General features: G+C 43.0%; 1 long non-coding RNA gene across 1 annotated transcript; it reads left to right on the top strand.

The window, feature by feature from the left end:
* The first annotated feature begins 10,545 nt into the window (after window positions 1-10,545).
* Window positions 10,546-15,148, top strand: LOC138752275 (uncharacterized). The gene is made up of 4 exons (XR_011350469.1): window positions 10,546-10,650; window positions 10,752-10,811; window positions 14,253-14,302; window positions 14,892-15,148. It is a non-coding gene; the product is annotated as an uncharacterized lncRNA (long non-coding RNA).
* The last annotated feature ends 784 nt before the right edge of the window (window positions 15,149-15,932 follow it).

Genomic DNA, 15,932 nt, shown 5'->3' with positions numbered 1-15,932 from the left:
CTCTCTGCTTGCAAAACCACATGACCCTCTTAGAACAGCAAGTTCCACTCCAGACAGCTTGTCTAGCATGAGCAGAGCTCCAGTATTTTAAATAATATCTGTTTTAAAGTGTTTGTATGTGACCTACACTAAAAAAAACCCTGCCCAAAATATCTCGGAAAAATATAACTATCATCTGTCAGACAAGATTCTTTTATTTGTCATGTAATAAAAGAGAAAATGTAATATTACACATCGTGATGGTGGCTAAAAGAGGATGGCATTGGTAAAAGCTGAGCAGCAAAGGGGATCTGAGGGGAAAATTCTTTCACGGAGAGAATGGTTTGGACGTTGCAAAAAGCTGCTGAAAGAGGAGGTGGTGGAGGCAGGTATTCTCACAAAATGGAGGCGTACAAGATTATGAGAGGCATAGATAGGATGGACAGCCAGCATCTTTTTCCTTAGGTGACAGTAGTAAATATCAGAGGACATCTGTATAAGTTGAGGGGAGGAATGTTTTGGGAAGATGTCAAGGGTGTGGTGGAACACTGTATTAAAGTGTCAGAGTCCATTCAGAATCTACTTACAAGTTTAGTCTGACTAGGGGTTTCATCTATCAAACTATCGCAATGCTGGCTGTGGTGTTGCTGTAGGCTTCTGGGCAGTGCTCTGTGTGATGGGCTGTGACTTGGATGGCTGAACAGAATCTGCTGGGGCTTTTTCAGTGGGAGGGGGGTTGGGGCAGTGCAGCTGGTGCCGATAGTGGGGTTGGATCCTCGAACGTGACTCTGATAGTTGTGGGGAGGTGGGGGGGGAGCTGTTGGTCAATTGACTGTGCTCGGTTCAGCGAGCGGCTCTGTTGTGGGCGCGCCTGCATATGGCAGGGCTTGGACAGAGGCAGTGTCTTCCCGCCATCCTGGTACTGCATGAGGGCATACTGGTGGTTCGCATGAAGGAGGTGGGCCTTCTCAACCAGGGGGTCTGCTTTGTGGGTTCTGGTGTGTCTCCAAAGTAGTACAGGTCCTATGGTTGTTAGTCAGACTAGTAGCATTGTTTCTGATGCTGACCTCTTCGGGAAGGAAAATAATTTTTCATATGGGGTCACATTTGTCACCATTCAGAGGAGGGACCTGGTGGCATGGAGCACCTCTGGTAGGACATCTTTCCTCTGGGAGATAGGTGGGTCTATTGACGAGTGCCAGGAGGATTGTCCTCTAAATGGTGCTTGGTCATTCCCTCTGGAGTTATAGCTGGTGGTTCTACTTGTGGCTATGCCTTTGGCCAGCATTTACTTCGCTCGTAAGTGAGGACCCCTGGTCACTGTGGTATGATCAGACCTGAGACCTGCCACACAGGCTTCCCTGATCACCTTCTCCTGGTTGATCGGTAATGTTGGTGCCACCATAAGCCCTCCCAAACTCCTATTGGGCTCGAATATATTCAGGTACCCAGGTACCTGGGTTAGTTTATGTTCCTCGGGGCCAGGTACTGCTTTTGCAGGAGCCTCATAGTGGCTGGGTAAGTCTCACAGTCTCTAATCATCTGGAAAATGCAGTGGCCGACCTGTGCAAACAGCAGGTCTCTCTTGTCGACTTCTGTTGTGTCGCCTCATAAAGAAAGGCATTCAGGCATTGCAGCCACTGATCAAATTTTATGGAGGCCTCTGGATCCTTGGGGTCAGTATCCAGCTTCTCCTTTTGAATAGCTTTGTCCATGGCACATAGGTATAACGATTAATATGTAGCGCTATCAATTAGACCTGACAGGCCAGAAGTCAAAATTAATAGGCTTTAATCACTATAAACCTACAGTCACAGCTTACATGCTGTTGGCCTGATTCCAAGGCTGTACTGAGGGAGGGGATTGGGTGATACTGCCTTTATTAGGAACTCTGGAGGGGGAGGAGTTACAGTTTCAGGGGCAGGCCAGCCAGTACAATGACTGTAATGCAGTGTTCCACCAAACAGGGTATGTGTTTGGAATATATTGCCAGAGGTGATGCTGGAGTCTGGTACAATAGAGAGTTTTAAAAAAAACTCTTGGACACGCACATGAAGGGTTGTGGGTGTAGGAAAGGTTCAGGTTACTGAATAGGTTTTACTGTAGTGTAATATTCTAAATTCTATGCTCTGTGTTCTATTGAAGGTCAAATACTGAGAGCCAATAAATGGGAGTAAAACACAAAAGTTTGCAGATGCCATGATTGAATTAAAAACACAATGCTGGAGAAACAGCGTACTTTAAATAGCAAAGGATACATAACCAATATTTCAGGTTTAAGCCCTTCATCAAGCTCTGAGCAAAATGTAGGCAGGCACCTTAATAATATGGTGTAGGAGGGGGAAGGGGTGGGGCAGGAGTGCAGGACCACAGGCAAGAGGTCATAGGTGGATAAGGGAGGGAGGGAACAACTCCAAACAGGGGAAGGAGAGATGGCTCTGTGAATGGAGAGGGAAGGGGGTGGGGAGATGGAGAAAAGGAAACAGAGGGATAAGGAAGAATGGGGAGTAGGCTAGCAGAAACCAGAGCTCAAGACTGGAGAAGTCAGGTATATGGATGAGAAGAAGATGGAGGGTTATGGGCATTGTGCAGGGAGGTGGGACTAGAGAGGGGTGTTTGGTTTGGTGCAGACTAGAAGGGCCTAATGACCTGTTTCCGTGCTGTAATTGTTATGTTATGTTATGTTATGTTAAGTCGATGTTAATGCCATGCGGTTGTAGAGTGCCAATAAGTGTGACTGGTACTGATGAGTACAATGGTCGATTGCAGACATGATGGGCTAAAGGACTTGATTCTGTGCTGCATAACCCAATTAATGCACTTTGTAATAGTTAAACCGGTGGTTCTCACCATTTTTCTTTCCACTCAAACACCACTTTAAGGTGCTCTGTGATTAGTAAGGTGGGATGTGAGTGGGAAAGGAAGGTTGAGAATCACTGCTCCAGACCCAATTGTTATTGAAATATTTTGCTTGAGAAAAATTGTCATCGGCCCATTTCCTTTGGAGTTATGAAACCATGCACATAACGAGTCAATAAGTTATGATTAAAACAGCGGTTTTTAAACTTTTTCTTTCCACCCATATATCACCTTCAGCAATCACAGAACACCGATGGCATAGGGAATACTTAAAGTGGTGTGTGAGTCGAAAGAAAAAGGTTGAGAACCACTGGGTTAAATTATGTCGACTTTGTTCTGTCTTGACGAATCTCTCTGCGTAACTTTGCTCTTCTGTACTGCTTTACTTGCTGTACTGTGAATGAGGTGGCAGGCTGAACTGTTTGCAAAACACACATTGTCACTACATCTGAGTCCATATGACAATAACCTTGAATTAAACTGAATGAAACTGACTCTCTGATGTAGGTGCCGCAGTCCAAGGATGGCACTTTCTCCAGTACAGCAAGGAATAACCAATAAAAGCTGGTCCTTTTCTCCAGACCACCAACATTGCTCAGAAGAAAAAAATCGAAAATATTTATCCCAGCTGCCTCCCACCTTTTGTTCAGGGGGTTAATATCACAATTCAAATAAAAAAATCATAACATTGGAGCAGTCAGAATGAAGGGTGACAACATTAAATGTAATTCCATACCCCAGCATCTCCCTTTGTTCTGGAGAGAAGAATAAGGGGAAGCTTAATAGAAATCCTTGAGTCAATGAAGAGGGTTTTAATAAGTTGGAACCAGATTTGCTTGGCTGCTCTATACACAATTCGAAAACCAAGGACATGGTTTTCAGGTAAAGGAAATTAAAATAAATAGGCATTTCAGAAAAAAAATACCAACAAAAGTTTCATCAACAGATAGAAAAAGCCACTAATGCAGCTGGTTGAATACAAAAATTCAATGGTTTTTAGACAAAGTTAACAGGTAAATTATGATCAGACCTTTTACCCTCCCCCCCCCCCCCCCCCCTCATTAACTTGCTCCTTAGCCTCTCCCATTTTAACCCTGGATTTAGTTATTAATCCTGGTGTTGTCTTTTTTTCACTATATATATTTGTTAATTTTGTGAATTGCCTTGAAATATTTTACCTGAAAGGAGCCACATCTAAGTGCTTAGTGTTGTCTGTGAGTTTGAGAGACAAATGGCTGATTTGAATGGCTAGGCTAGACAGGACAATGATCTCCTTGGAAGAATCTCATGGTCTTCTGAATTAACCCACCTTGTTTGAACTGCCTACTGTGGAATTCCATCACCCCCTTGTCAACTTCCTTTGCCCACCCACTTGTTCTTTCATTCTATTGTTCCAAATGAAGTGGAATGAATATCATGCGGACTTTATAAATAACATGCAGCATTGCAATAATAAAGTTATCCTTGCTTGAGCTCAAAATTAAAGACTGAAACTCTTGTTCCATAAACAAAGACATAAACAACTGCAGCCGCTGGAAAGCTGAAATAAAACAAAGGATGTTGAAAATACTCAGCAGGTCAGGAACCACTAGTGGGGAGAAGAACAGTTAATACATTAGTTTGACGATGTATTATTAAAGGAAAGGATGTTATAAAAGGATCTGGTGTCTTTCATCTACACCTTCAACCTTCAGCATTATTAATTCTTTCATTTTTTTTATATAGAACTTACATGATGTTTCCATTCTGAAGTGTCTCCCTACCTTCTGGGAGTGGCCGTTCCCACAGGAACGACCAAAACTCCAAATATCTGTATCACACCGCAGAATAAGGAGACTGGATGTTCTATTCATTAGCTTGTTGTTCACGGATCGCAAGTAGTTCAGTTTAGACCACAGGCATTCTGGAAAATTTTCTGGGGAGTCTAGGAGGTAAACTATCAGAATGGGAATGGCACCCTCATTCCCGTTCTGACCTTTTTACACAGCATGCATTCCGGGAAAATGGCAATAATTTTCTGAAATGCAGTGGCTGTGTAAAAAACATATCTGTGGTCCCTTTGTGGGAGCTTGTTAGGCTTAGCTTGTCAGCAGTGTACTTCAATCACATGTCATTGAGAAGCAATGGCTGTAAAGAACATCAGGATATCTTGGAAACGTGAACGGTGGTAAAGGAGGACACAGCGATGTGATCCGCCGTTTCTGACATCATGTGCCAATTAGATTTCTTTCCACATCTGCAAAACATTAAGTATGGCACTGAACCTTTTGAACAACAATGTTATACAACTTGTATTTTTAATTTTAATTTAATTTTGAGGTACAGCGTGCTAACAGGCCCTTCTGTCCCATGAGCCTATGCCACCCAAATGCACCAATTAACCCACAAACCCTGTACATTTTGGAAGGTGGAAGGAAACGGGAGCATCTGGAGGAAACATACGGAGACACAGGGAGAATGTACAAACTCCTTATGGACAGCGCCAGATTGAAACCCAGTCACTAGCTCTGTTATGCTAATCACTTGGCTCTCCACTGATTCCATAGAAAATGCAATGCTCATTGTTTCTTCCATATTAATGTTCACACAGTAATTAAAATGGAATTTGTTCCAAAATGCCTTGATGTATTGGCTCCGTTAAAGGTCTTCTGATATGTAGACTCCCAAGAACTTGAAGGAACTAATCATCTCCACCACTGTCTCATCAATATAGGAATAGGTGCATTCTTCCTTGACTCCTATTCCTCAAGTTTATAATGAGCTTCTTGGTCTTGCTGATTTGAGGAGCAGTGGTTTGGTGCAGGGCACCAGTAACGGGGCAGAACACCTCCCTGCCAAACCCCGTAGAGAAGGAGAAGCGGAGTAGTTGACCCTAAAGATGGTGACCATGGTGGCAGAACAGCGAGGGACTCTGGACTGAAGGACACACACAGGTGGCAAGCTGTCGGCGACTTTCTGATGAGGGTCCCACACAAGCTGCAGGCTGCTACCAATTCGAGGTCAATAGACTCACACTAGGCTGCTGGAGACTGGGTCATGAGAACCAGGTATCGGAACTGGGATCCGAGAGGATACTGAGGGCAAGGAAGGCTCCCGAAGAGCCTTGGGTGCTGAAGGCTTCTTCATCATGTCAGAAAATTGGATCTGGACTTGGGTTGTTGATTGTTTAGATTGAACTGGAGTCTGTGTGGCTGCAGAGGCTGCGGGAACACTAGAGGCAAATCCACCGACACTCAGTGACTCTGGGGGAACTTCCTTTTTTGGACTGTAAGGTAATGCTAATGGCAAATCCTTTTCTGCCTTATGGCAGACTAAAATGTAATATTACATTTCTGTTTATTACATGACAATAAATCGAATCTGATCTGAAATTTGTTTATTCTGGCACTACCTGACCAGATTCTCAATCTCTGCTCTGAATTCTGACCCATCATTTCCAGTTATTCAGCCAGGAGCATTGATGTCTTCAGCACATTTATGGCGTAGGAGCTGAACTTAGTAGGAGTGGAGCAGGAGGCTAAGTGCACAGCCTTGGGGTGCCCCTGTGTGGACGAGGTGATGTTGATGATCCTCACTGATTGGGGGTCTGCCAACGAGGAAGTCAAGGATCCAGTTGCAAAGGGACAAAGAGAATCTAAGCACCCTGAGTTTGATAATAAATTTTGTTGGTGCAGTACAATGCTGATAAATGCTGAGCTGTATTCAACAAACTATAGCCCTACGAAAGTGTTCTTGTGGTCTACGTAACTTACTACCAGAACCAGGACAAACCATACTGTCAAGGGAGTTGACTAAGAATGAGAAAGAATATGCAAGAATATAAGAAAGAAGAGTTGGTGATGACAGAATTCAAGATTCAAGACTTTTTTTATTGTCATGTAATAAAAAGAAAATATAATATTACACATTTCCTTTAGTTTATTGGAAGGCAGACAAAGATTCACCATCAGCAAAAAGTTTCCCAGTGCCCCTTACAGTCAGAGAAAGAAAGGCAAAATAGAACAACCTCACCACCCCCTCCCCGCCCCCCCTCCCCCACCCTGTGTCACTGGGTGCCATGGATTCAACCTCTGCAGCCACACAGACTCCAGTACAAGCTATTGGCAATCTGCGCTCCAGATTCAAACCTCTGACATGATCAGGATGCCCTCCATGCCCTTGTCACCTTCTCACATCTTGATTCCGATATCTGGTACCCCTTCAGCCAGTCTCAAGTCGCTCGCAGCCTGGTGCGAGTTGCTTGACCGCATTCGACTTTGCATGGGTTCCTCGCCTCAAGTCGTCTGTATGTTCTTCAGCTTAAGAGCCTGTCATTGGTCCACCACTGGGTCATTACCCAGTAGGGTAATCTCCTCTGCTATTCCTTCTCAAATGGCGGGGGGGTGGCGCTCGCGGCAGCAAAAATGCATAATGATAACTTGGAAAACGGAAGCAACCTTAAAAATACAACAATGGTAGAATAAGTGTTTTCCATTAGAAAAAAAAATTACCTACAATCTAAAAGACAAATGTGATTTATTTGAGCAAATTTTGGAACCATTCATAGAGTATATTAGAAACCACCTATTTCAGACCTCCATCTCTTGATGTAATTAGTTACGAGTACGAAAATAATTGACGACACAATTTCTTTTTTTCTTTTCTTTTCTGTTCTTCTATTTTTTATTTATTTCTTCTTTCTTCCTGAATTTCTTGCTTTGTTATAAGGGGTGGGAAGAGTGGGGGGGGAGGGGGAAAATTGAAAACGTCACTGTGTATATTTTGATGCTGAATATTTGTATATATTGTTATCAATGTGGTTCTCAGTGAAGTACTAAATAAAAACATTATTAAAACAAAATGGGGGGGGGGGTGGTGTACCCGTTTTCTGGAAGCCTTCTGCTTCCCCAGGGCCTACAATCATTTGAGGCCGTTGCCAACACAGGTGCCGCCATCTTGGGTCCAAGCTCGGTGACTGCAGGATTTTAAAATGAATCAACCATCGGTTCTTTTAACAAGCCACTTAAAGCCTTCAGGGGGCTGTTGGCAATCAGACTAGGTGGTGGAACCTTGTGGAGGAGGAGTGCTGGGTCTCTGCTCCCTGCTCTCCGTGGATCTGCACCAGTGGCAACGTCACCATTATTTTACTTTAGGGAGTGGGCCAGATGAGCCATGCCAATGCTATGATTCAGTGGTTAAATGGTACAGAACAAACTCCTTCAAGGAGAAATGTGGTAATGACCAATGAATCCATTTTAGTGTTGCTTGAGAGGTAATTCATGGCAGGTGGACCTATCTAGCTGTTGATATAGAATCTTTCAGTAGCAACCACGAGAAAATCTTGGGTCACATATCAGTGGCTCATCTGATAAATGACCCCTTTGGCAGTGCAGCACTCCCTCAGTCCTGCACTGGAGCCAGTCTGGATTGTATTTGCAGGTATGGATTATGGTAACTGAATCCAACGCCTCTTTATTTTGGAGGCACGAGTGACATAGACTGAGCTGACTCAGATTACCAATATTCCCAACAAACAGTCCACTGGACGAACTCTACGGATCGAGCACCATCAGTGGGAGAAAAAGAACGGTCAACATTTGGCGCAGGTACCCGTCTTCACAATGATGGATGGCAGCTTGAAACATTAACCATTCTTTCCACCCCACTAATGTTACTTGACTTGCTGAGTGCCTCCAGCAGATTGTTCATTGCTCCAGATTCCAGCACCCGTAGTCTCCGATGTGTCTCCTAATAATACTCAGTCTGTTCATTCCAGTAAGATCAATCCCATCACTGACTGGCATTTGAAGAAACAGATTCCTATCCAATAACCATTTTACTAAACCAACATGAAAATGTTGTCAGGCAATTGGCCTTTCACCTGTGCAGAGTGTAAGCTTGCATCTATTGTGCATCTTGGCGACATTTATTCTGCATGAGTGTGCAATGATATCTCGCTTTGAGCTGCTGTCAGTGTCAGGATTGAATGTGCCTGGAAGAAAAGAATGAAGTATAATACTTCATTCATTTGGCAATTGTTCCATTCCAGTCAGAAGGAGGGCACCACAGGGATTTGGGTTGACATGGTAGCATTCACACTGACAAATTCAACATCACTAAGGTCTTACCAATTCCACTTTACCGACTTTTGACCTGTTGTAAAATTACTGTAATGGGAACTGAGCTGAACTCATCTGTATTCTCCATCTACAATCCCACCGCCTATATCTCTCTGAAGGAACATTTCACAAAGGATTTTCATTTGATAATAATTTACGTTGGTGGGTAAATTTTTTGTGCTGCAAAGGTTAGTTCTGGGGCAGGGGAATATTTTGGTGTCTGTGTGCTAAGACTGGGCAGACCATTGATCAAAAGCAAAGTCGCGTCTTTCTCCTTTGTCCAACGGAGAAGGGACGAAGCTGTCGATATAAGGGAGATGGAAAGCAAAACTAAGGTAAAACCAAAACACAAATCAAGACTTTTCCTCTTAAAGTTTTTAACTTTAATTGAATGGACTTGAATTGACCTGGAATCAGTAAGAGAGAACAGATGAAAATTCTTCATGTTAATGAGGATTTAATTTGTACATTGGAATTGGAATTTTAGATTTTGCTCATGCCTTGATGAGGTGCTCAAGCCCAAAATGTTGGTTATGCATCTTTATCTTTGCTATATGAAGTACGCTGTTTGACCTGCTGAGTTTCTCCCGTGTTATGGTTTTAGTAGGAATGGTTAAACAGGTTAAGACTTTATTCCCTGGACCGTAGAAGAATGAGATTTGACAGAGGCATTTAAAATTATGGGGGGGGGGGGGGAATAGACAGAGTAAATATAGATAGGTCTTTTTCACTGAGGGTAGGTGAGATGCAAACCAGAGGATATGTGTTAAGAGTGAAAGGGGATAAGTTAGGGGGAACTTCTTCTCACAGTGAGTGGTGGCAGAGTGGAACGAGCTGCCAGCTGAGGTGGTGAATGCAGGCTCAATTTTAACAGTTAAGAAGAATTTGGACAGGTACGCTCACTGGGGAGGTATGAAGGGCTATTGTCTGGGTTCAGGTCAATGGGACTAGGCAAAAAGAAATGGTTTGACACAGACAAGAAGGGCCGAAGGGGCCTGTTTCTGTGCTGTAGATTTCTTTGATGCTATGGTTTACGATTTTGGAAAGTATACTTAATAGAATGATTCTTCTTCTGTGCCTTCGATAAAATAATTCTTTTTAAAATAATTTTATTGATTTTAAGAAATAACTTATAAAAACAAAAAGGCTACAATTCAATAAGAGAGTATGGACAGTTATATAAACTAAATAAGATATTCCATATATCACTAACATACATAAATTGTAAATCATATCTATAATTCATATTCTAAATAGCATATATATTTTTGGAAATAATCCTCTAATAATATTTAAAAAAAGGAAAGAAGAAAATAGTAGAGAAGAAAAAATAACCACAGTGTCAAATGCTGTATATGACTGGTATTAAAAGAAAAACAAAAGTTTTTAAAAATATTAATATTGTGGTGTTACGACCACCAGCCTACTGCAGGGGACCATCTCTGTACCTGTAGGAAGACCCCCCCCACCCCCAGCGGGCTGACTCCACCTGGCTGGCAGTTAATCATCCGACCCAAATATAGACCTGAACCCGCCCCTCCTGAGCCAGTCACAATGGAGCCACCAAGGCATGAACTGGTGTTCAGACTTATACCTGAAAAAAGCCTGCTGTACAGTCTTTCGAATGTTGTGCAGGCTGCTACCTCAGCACCACAAATATAAGGAACATGAAAAGATATAAAGTTGAATTGAAGTATAATCTTAAAGGAAGATAGTGAGTTATAAATAACAGCCATAATGTCTGGAATCTTATACCCGAATTATTAATTAATTATTAATTGAATTGAATAACAAATCTTTTCTGTGTTCAAACAGGACATGACATCACGTAACCACTGAGCATGCCTCGCCAAAAGAAAGATTCTGAACCAAAAGGTACAGATGAATCTTCAGGACATCCTCCTATTGTACCACAGGTTTCAGTGTTAATTCTATATAAAATAAAAACTTTTCAAGCTACTTTCACATTGCACATGCTCTGTTTAAATGACGGAAAAAAAAAGAACTGCTGGGGAAATTCAGCAGGTTATGCAGTATTTGTGGGAGAAAAGGACGTGTTGAGGATACTGAGGCGATGTGGTCGTATTGAATTGTGGTGCGGGGTTGAAGGGCAGAAAGTCCTACTCTAGCAGCAATGGTGCTATGGTTCATTGGACTCTCAGGTTTCATCAGGAGTGATGGTGGAGAGGGAAGATAGCCAGTATAAAGAAGAGAAGCGAAGGGGTGAGATAAGGACCAGTCTGTAATAGGTAGACTGAGCAGGTGTGAAGGTTGACAGATGAATGGCCAGGTGAGGGAGGGGTGGAGGTGCAAGATACAGACAGAAGGAGACCTAACAAAAGGATGGGTGGAAGTAGCTGGGCAAAGGGGAGGGCGAACAAGTGGACAGCAGCTGGCAAACCAGAAAAGTTATCTGCTAAATAAGGAAGGCGATAATAGGAAAAGCTATGGGAGAGGTGAAGGGCTGATGAGGGAGGGAGTCTGGCTTGTGAAATGTGCAGGTAGTAGGTGGATGTAACCAGGATGGAGCCAGTGTGGAGAGGGGTTTAAAAATGGTGATGAAATGCTGGAGATGGTGTCTGAGAAATGGGATAAAAATAAGAGGACTATAAGTGGATTGGAAAGAGATATAAAGGGGGTCAGAGGAGGTATGGGTTACCTTAAAATGGAAAATGTTAATGAGTTTATAGTCATGTACATTAAACAGGGTATATACGCACCGACATTCTGACTGTGGTCAAACAAATACTTGTAAAAAAAGCTATCATAGTAACCTTATAAAATCAAGAAATACACAAGAAAGATAATAACTATTCACAGTAATCCTCATGCCAGAAAAGTGTCTTTATAATTGCGCAGACAACCTTTTTGCAGTGTCAGAGCGTTCCATGACTAATGTAATGAGGGGAGGTTCAAAAGCCTGACAGCTGTTGGAAATAAACTGTTCCTGAACTTAGAGGTGTTGATCTTCAAGGCTTCTGTACCATCTGCCTGAAGGTAGCAGTGAGAAGACATTTTGACCAGGCTAATGGGGGCGGGGGGGGCCCTTTTGATGTTGGCTGTCTTCTTGAGGCAACACCTCATATCAAAGTGTGGAGTGGTTGGGAGTTTGGCGCCTGTGATAGATCTGGGCATGTTTTGCTCAGTTTTAATGTACATAACATTGCATTCAACCAGGGTAGAATATGTGGCATTTTTCCTCTTTTTTTTGGTTGAACCTAATCTTGGCAGTGGGGAGGCTTAACAGGTAGGTGTTCAGTGGTAGATGGGAGTTGAAATGGGATGCAATCCAGATCTCAGAACAATCATTGCAGATAGACCCAGGTACTCAATAAATCAGTTACCCAGACTGCTCTTGATCTTCCAAGGTCACATCCAGAGCAAGCGAATGGAGTGGATGAGATGGGAGGAGGTGCAGGTGAATCTTTGCCTCACCTGAAAAGACTGTTTATGTCACTAGATGGTGATGGGAGACAACCCTACAGGAAAGGTGACCACAGTAGTAGACCAATGAGGGACCCATGAAGGTTCCAGGCTGCTGGAGACTGGTTCATGGCAAACAGGTAGCGGAGCGGGAATTCAAGAGGGTCCTGAGGGCAAGAAGGGCCTCAGACCTTGAAGGATTCCTGATCATTTCGGAGATTTGGATCTGCAGCTTGGGTTGCTGATGGTTTGAACTGAATTCTGTCCGGTTGCAGAGACTGGGGGAGCACTGGAGGTGAATCCATAGACACTCAGTGTCTCTGAAGAGACTCTCTTTAGCTTCTCTTTCTTCTATGGTTAGGGACCCCGGGCATTGCTCCTGGTGACTATTTTGTTAGTTGTTGCATAACATGGATTTTACATTTTTAATATACTGCAAAATCCATGGTATCCAAAATTCAAGCAACAGGCAACTTCAAGCAACCAGCAAAAAAAAAAATTGCCAAAAATAAATGCATAAAGAATATGGACATTTTTCCATTCACACAACATGCTGTCTCAAGCTACCAGAAAACTCCCTTATTCGGCATCTACCGTTCCCCGTAGGTGCTGGACTCCAGGGGGATTTCACTATATTATCAAGTGTCAATAAAAGGAACCTTTAACATTTGACCTTAGGTGGAAGAAGTTTTACACCTCCATGGGAAAGTACTATGTGTCTGGGAAGAGATGAGCACACTAAGGATTCACTGAGGGAAGTGGCCCCTGTGGAAGCTGGAAAGGGGTGGAGAGGGGACGATGTGACTCATGGTGGGCTCCTGTTGCTGCGGTTGAAAATGATAATCAGTGATGGACTGGATGTGGAGGACAATAGGGTGAAAAGAGAAGAGTAGGGCAACTTCAGCTCTGCTCTTTAGGAAGAGATCTTGAGAGTAGACATCTGAGAAATGGAGGAAATGCAAAAGAGATCTCCATCAACCACAGTAAAAAGTAAGACACAATTCCTGAAAGAGAGGGACATTTCAGATATCAGAAATTGTTGAGAGCAGTGGTTCCCACTATCGCCCTGCTGACATTAGATTCCAGTACTGGCAGTGGCCTTGTTCCCATGTCATCCTCCATTTGCAGCCTCTTCTGTTATCTTCCCCTCCTCCCATGTCCTACCTTCTGCCTTCCCATGATCTTTGCCTTCCCTATCACTCACCAGCCTCTGTCTCCCAACTCCATCCCTCCCTATCTCCCAAGCCATTCCATCTGTCCATCATCTTGGTCCATGTATCACATATCACTTCTGGTCCCTGCCTCGCCAACTTCACCACACCCCGACCCCCTTTTCTACCAGCATTCACAGTCTTGATGCTGGATCTTGACCCATCAATACATCCTTACCTCCCCACAGACGTTGCTCGACCTGCTGATTTCCTCCGGCAGTTTGTATATTTTTGCTCCAGATTCCAGCATCTGAAGTTTTTTCTGCCCCCCCCCCCCCCGTTTAAGAGGCAAATGTGCCCCCCATGCCTAAAGTTATTGCACTGTTGATTCCAGTTTATATTTGTTGACCCTGGTGAATCCCATGTTAGTGGATTTACGTTCACAGAGTTGGACCCACTGGCATAATATGCATGATACATAAACAGCTTTTCGTCAACTTTCAAATCTAAAGTTGCCTGAGGATCCTTTTCTCTCTCTGGTAATATGGGCAATCACCGAACAGTTGCTGTGAAGATCTGCTGCCCTGTTCAAAGCACATAACCCTGATGAGTGGATTATGAAAGGGAAGCAAATCTGTACAAAGGCAAAATTGTTTTGACAGTGGAAGCAAGAAAACATTGGGGAAAAAGCCAAATTAATCTGGTTGTTTCACAGATTTATTTATTGATTGATTGATTAAAGGTTCTTGAGAGGAAAAGGAAAAGAGTGGCAGAGAACACAAAAGAATATACGTGAGTAATTCTTGATGTGATGCTTGTGCGTGTAAGAGAGAGAGAATAAAAGCAGGAGACTGATGGAGAAAAAAGGCTTGATAGATAGTATGTACTTATTCATTGATGACAATTCGTGATTAGAAGCTTGCTGGCAGATCACAGAGTACCGGATGGCCTGTCAAGGTCATGGTGAAGGACAAATAAGGCAATTAGTATGCACATCAGAGCAGCAAGTTCAAGGGTATTGTTCCAATGCAATCACATTAGCCAAGCCAATAATGAACACTCAGTGTGACCTTAATCATACAGCCACAACCACGGTCGCTGGGGTGGTGGGAGGGGGAGGGGGATCGGGGAATGGGTGGGAAAGCCTTTTAAACAGGATTGCAATTTACTTCTTTCAAGTGTCCAAGTCGTAAATTCCTCTTGACTCCTTCACTGTCCGTGTCTGACTTAATGAGATCAGATTTGATCAGCGCAGTCATGTGTTCAGAGTGCAATTACACAACAGCGCGTGTGTAGTAATAGAATTTGTGTCTGATGCATGCATAAATCTAACATCATTCTGGACATTTTCATATGCATAATGTCATTTCATTTTTTTCAGGTCGGGATTTTCTTGCAGAAAATGAAGATTTTTTTTCCATGGCATTCAATTCTTTTTTTTCCGCTGCAGTTGCATGATTTTGTTCCAAGAATGTGCTTAGTCGGGGAATCTTGGGGCACGACTGACAGTTTCTTTCCAAGAGCGACTTCTGTCACATTTATCATTTCTCATCCTCAGGGCTTTGTTATGTAAATGCAGCTGAAATTCGACTTTCCCAAAGTGCCTTTATTTTAGTTATTTTACTGCAGGGGTTTCGTCGTCAGATAAAAGGGGGAGTGGGTGGCAGAACTTTGGGTTGGGGGGAGGGAAGTGTTCTTGATAGGGCCCTCTCATGACCATAGCGCAGCCACATAGATTACAGAGCATTTCCTTTCAATGTTATTTGCTGATAGTGGCTTGATTTGTGGCAGAGGGTGATCGACTGAAGTTGAGGACAATATAAATGCATTTTACAATGCTAAATTCCTACCTGAAACAGAGATAACTTTCAATTATGTAATCCCCTTCCAAAATGCTTAAAGTGATTTACAAAAGTACTTTTGAAGTCTACTCTTGGAAGAAACCTGATAGTGGTGCAGTGGTTACCGCAACGCTGTTACAGCGCCAACGATCGGGCTCAGGATTTGAATCCCGTGCTGTCTGTAAGGAGTTTGTATGTTCTTCCTGTGTCTGTGTGAGTTTTCCCTGGGGGCTTGGGTTTCGTCCCAACCTTCAAAACTTATTTGGGGTGTAGGTCAATTGGGTGTAATTGGGGCAGCACAGGGTTCGTGAGCCGAAAGGGCCTGTATGTCTAAATTTACATTTAAAAAATTATGCGTACAGCAAACTCTTGTAAACAGGGATGGGGTAAATTAGTTTGGGAATGTTGGCAGAGAAATGCATATTGTCTAAGCTTTAAAGAAATTTGCACTTCTTATCTTCAAGTGGTTGATTACACAGAAGTTACCGTATTTAACACAAGTGAATGTCAATGTCAGGCTTTTAACCAACTCCACTAATAATATAAGGCCTGTTAAATGAATGGATAATTTGTAAATAAAA

The sequence above is a fragment of the Narcine bancroftii genome, chromosome 2, assembly GCF_036971445.1.
Source record: "Narcine bancroftii isolate sNarBan1 chromosome 2, sNarBan1.hap1, whole genome shotgun sequence".
NCBI lineage: Eukaryota > Metazoa > Chordata > Chondrichthyes > Torpediniformes > Narcinidae > Narcine > Narcine bancroftii.
Note: the sequence above shows the minus strand (reverse complement) of the source record. Positions and strands in the feature narration are given on the sequence as shown.